We start from the raw sequence: 5,000 nt of genomic DNA, 5'->3' as shown, positions 1-5,000 counted from the left end.
CTGGCACTTTGATTGTGAGGCAGATACATTGGAATAGAGTATCATTAATTTCGGTGGCCTCTTTGGATTTGGAACGGTTTGCTTGAGGATTTAATTAATCTTGGGCGGCTTGCTTAGTATATTGAACCGTTTTAATTTGGGTGAAGAGTCTTAGGCGACGGTTCATATAGTAACCACTCTTTTTTGGCGGCTAATTAATTGCTTGGGCGGTGGTCAACCCAGCATTTAAAGAAGGCGGTGCACTGGAAATCCAACCATCATTTAATCCGCATTGGGGCTGCCAAGTATCAACTCTATAAAAGAGTGGAAGCACCTTCATTCCCATCCTTTTACAAACATTTCACCCCTTAGTAACTTTTGAGTATCTGGCGAGGATCCAGCCTTAGCAAGAGGAAGTGCATCGGAGCTTTTTGTGAGACAGGGTGTGCAAGGTAAACTTCTCCTTTGTTCCATACCCCTTTCCTTTCACGTCTACTCTATGGCTTCTCAGGAACAGGGTTGGACCGAGGCTACATCCAAGAGCAACGCCAAGAAGAACAAGATGAAAGAGATCCAACAAGCTATCAAGCAACAACACGCTGATTACTTGCACAACCGAGATTTCGGACTGGAGGACGAGCTAGAAGAGCTGGAGTATGTGGCCGAGACACCCGAACACCTAGCCGAGGCGCTGGGGTTTTGGGCCGTGACGGCCGAGACGGCCGAGCACCCTGCCGAAGCTCTGGAGCATCAGGCCGAGACGCCGGGGCACCCTACCGAGGACTTGGAGCAACTAGTTGGGGCGCAACGTGGAAATACGCGTGCGGCGGGCGCCTCGGGGATGCACGATAGCATTAAAGTCCTACCGGCCTACAAAGCTTGGCTGAGAAGGGGAGCCGAATTTGATCTCGACCCACGTTACCATAAAAGGGAGCTTGCCCTTGTCAAGTTCGACATAATCGAGAAGGATCGGATCGTCCTCGACGAGCAGGACATCATCCCGGTACCTCGGGGCTGGGGGGCGTGTCTCCTCGGCAGATTCACGGGTCGCTTCCCGGGTAAGGAGGCTATTCAAGGCCTTATGCGAAGATGGCCTTGCAAATCACGGGTCACCTATCACAGTAAATGGTGGCTCGTCTTCCAATTCGGGAGCGACAATGATCGAGAAACGGTAAGGCAAAAGGGCCCATTCGAATTCTTTGGGATCCCGCTAGTCCTACAACCAATGCCCGAGGACTTCGAACCCAACATGGAGCCGGAAGTGAACATCCCGCTTTGGATTAGGCTGGTGGACCTCCCTTTGAAGCTGTGGAACCTAACGGCCATAAGCAAGATCGCTTCATGCTTTGGGACACCACTGTCCACTGACTTTAACACACTGCGTAGGGAGTCACTTGACGGGCCACGAGTGCAAGTCATCATAAACACAGCAATAAGGCCAAAGACCAGCATCACGGTGGAGCTACCGACCGGGCCATATGAGCAAAAAATCGAGTATGAGTTCTTTCCAAGCTTCTGCAATTCATGCAAGATGTATGGCCACTTCGCCGATGAATGTCGCGGGCGTAAGGCAGTGTACGAGCAAAATGTACCTTACGGTGCCGGGCCACGTGCAAAGAGTAAAGACAGGGCAAGGAGCAAGTCTCAGCCACACGAACAGTACAATGCAAGGGCCTCTAACAACGAATGGCCGAGACTCGAAGGTAACCAAGGGGGGAAGATTACCAAAGGTCTCTTGGGTGCAAGACCGGCCCCAACCGTGCGTTCGAGATCAAGAACAAGGCAAGAATGGGTGGCAACGGGGGGAGTCTTTGACAAGCCAATCCATGTTACATGTCCTAGGCCAAGGAAGGAATCAGGCCTCTCCGACCCTAGGGGCCTACCGAGGTACATGCAAGGGGACCCTATGCAACAAGGTGGGAATGTGGGTGATGAAATCATACCGACGTCCCCGAACAGATTTGAGGCGCTCGTGGACGAGGACGGGGCCGCTCCCGAGGTCGCGAAACAAAGTGTCCTACCGGAGGATCGGAGTACGGAGCAGACCGAACGTATCAAAGACCTACTTAATACCACCATCGCTCCAATCCTGGCCGGACTGAATGGCATGCGTCCGACACATAGGACTAATGGCCGCGGCAGGAGCCGAGACCCTAGGCCGCCTCGAGCCAACCTTTCGGACGTGATGCATGAGCACGCTCGGACAGAGCCAGGCACCGTAATCCGCTCGGCCGAGGCGACCGAGCATGCTCGGCCAGCGCCAGGCGCCGAAGCATGTTCGGCCGAGCCGTCCCAGCAAGCTCGGCCAGATCCTTGTGCCGATAGCACTTCGACCGCGATGGCGCAACGTGCTCGGCCTGCGCCAATCGCCGATGTTGCACCTGCATCGGTAGCGCCCGAGTATTCGGCGAGCACTGCCGCGTTTGCACCAGTTAGCGGGCACGATGAACCGATCAAGGGACATGGGGGGGCGAGTTGATCACCACCCGAAAGAAGAAAAAGAAAACCAAAACGACTGACAAGGAAGTCGTTGTCACCACCCTAGGTACGGAGTCACATGCTGCCACTAATATCGGGGATGGGACAGGGGACCAGTCTTCAGCAAGGTCTAGCTCTCGGGGCAAGTACATTGAGGGAATCCCCTCCGATTGGGAGGATGGTCTTGACGATGACCCCGGTATTCAGAAATGATCATCGCAATGTGGAACATAAGGGGACTGCAGCAATTCCCCACACAAGCTGCAACGGCCGAGTTCGTCAGAAAGAATAAGGTCGACGTGTTGGGACTTTTGGAGACCAAGTTACTCGATGACAACTATAAGATCTTCATCAATAATCACTTCAAGGATTGGGACAAAGCTGACAACTTCACACTAAACGAGAATAGTAGGATTCTTCTACTATGGAACCCGAAGAAAGTGGAGTTGGTACCATCACGGATCGAGGAGCAAGCCATCTATGCAAAAATCAGGTGCTTGACTTCCAATAATGTCTTCAATTTTGTGTTAGTCTATGGTTTACATACAATTCCCGATAGGTGTCCTCTTTGGAACTCCTTGATTGACCATGTTATGCAGGATGAGCCCACCCTCCTTAGTGGGGACTTCAATAACGTTATGGCAGAGGATGAGAGAGTTGGAGGGATCGTCCCGAGGGAGTACGAGATTAAGGACCTGGTTGATACGTGTGCATTGCTCGGCTTGGATGACACCATGTCCACAGGCTGCAAATTCACATGGAGCAATCGGACCATCTCAAGCAAGATTGATCGTGTATTGGTGAATGACGGGTGGTACTCGAAGGGCTACTTGGCTAGCACTGAATTCCTACCGGCTGGAGCCTATACCGACCATTCTCCCGCAGTCACAACTCTGTTTGGTAACACCGTATCTTACCCAAAACCCTTCAAATTCTTTAATTTCTGGCTTAAGCATGTAGGGTTCAATAAGCTTGTCAAGGATCACTGGGCGGCCGAGACGCAAGGCACGGCGCAGTTCAGGCTGTCGGACAGAATCAGGAAGTTCAAAGTATATCTCAAAGAATTCAACTTCAATGAATTCAGCGAGCTATCTAAAAGAACTAATGCAGCCGTGGAGGAACTCGAGACACTCCAGCGACTTGCGGATGCGGACTCGGTAAACATGGCGCTAAGGGACAGAATGGTCATCCAGAGGCAAAAGACGGCATACCTTCAGAATTCGGAAAGGGAGTTTTACATCCAAGAGGCTAAACTTAAGCACTCACTCTTGAGTGATAGATGCACATCTTTCTTTCACTCCCTTGTTAATCGTAACAACTCACGGAATTACATTGCCTTTATTCATAGGAAAGATGGATCTATTACATGGGACCAAGAGGAGATCATTAAGGAGTTCGTGGATTTTTACTCCGAGCTACTCGGCACGAAGAAGCAGCTGGCCCCTATTAAACTCGACATTCTCCGCAGGGGACCCATTGTGAGTCAGGATGACTGCCGTGACATGGTTCGGCCTATCACGGACGAGGAGATCAAGGCGGCCCTGTTCGACATAGGGAACGACAAGGCGCCCGGGACAGATGGATTCACGTCAGCCTTCTTCAAGAAGCAGTGGGACTTTGTGGGCAGTGATGTCACAAGCGCCGTGAAGGAATTCTTTGACACGGGACAGTTGCTCAAATCCTTCAATACCACTATCGTGTCGCTGATCCCGAAGACATCTATCAACCCAACTGTGGGGGACTTCCGACCAATATCATGTTGTAATGTGTTCTACAAGACCATTACGAAGATTTTGGCAAACCGGATGTCTCCACTCCTAGGAAAATTGGTGGACTTGGCGCAATCAGCCTTTATCCCGGGAAGGAACATTATGGATAACATTCACCTTGCACAAGAGCTTATGCGCGGATACGAGAATAGGAAGAATGCTCCGAAATGTGCAGTGAAGATCGACCTCCGCAAGGCATACGACACCGTGGACTGGGACTTCCTAAGGGCAGTCCTACATGGCCTGAATCTTCACCCTAAATTTGTTTTTTGGGTGATGCAATGTGTCTCGTCCCCGAAGTTCTCGTTGTCCATCAATGGGAGCCCTCACGGTTTCTTCTCCGGCAAAAGGGGTCTTAGACAGGGAGATCCCATGTCGCCTACTCTCTTTATCTTTTGCATGCAAAATGTGAGAAGGAGAGAATCACGCACCTTGCATTTGCTGATGATCTTATGTTGTTTGGCAGGGGCGATTACATGTCTATGGAGATCCTAGCAAACACATTGGAGGAATTCTCAAGCTGCTCGGGACTAGAGATTAATAAGGACAAATCCAACATTTTTGAGGGAGGGAAGTTAGCTAGGAGGGACTTGGACGAGATTAAGGGCATCTTTGGTTTCCCACTTGGGTCACTCCCAGTGAGATACCTAGGGGTGCCTTTGGACTCAAAGAAGCTAAACATCATGCACTATTCTCCCCTCATCGAGAAGATCGCCTCACTCACTAAGAAGTGGTCGGGTAAGAACCTTTCGTATGCCGGTAAAACTGAGCTTG

This window comes from Salvia splendens, chromosome 22 (assembly GCF_004379255.2).
Source record: "Salvia splendens isolate huo1 chromosome 22, SspV2, whole genome shotgun sequence".
NCBI lineage: Eukaryota > Viridiplantae > Streptophyta > Magnoliopsida > Lamiales > Lamiaceae > Salvia > Salvia splendens.
The sequence above is the reverse complement of the archived record's forward strand: the minus strand, read 5'-3'. Positions refer to the sequence as shown.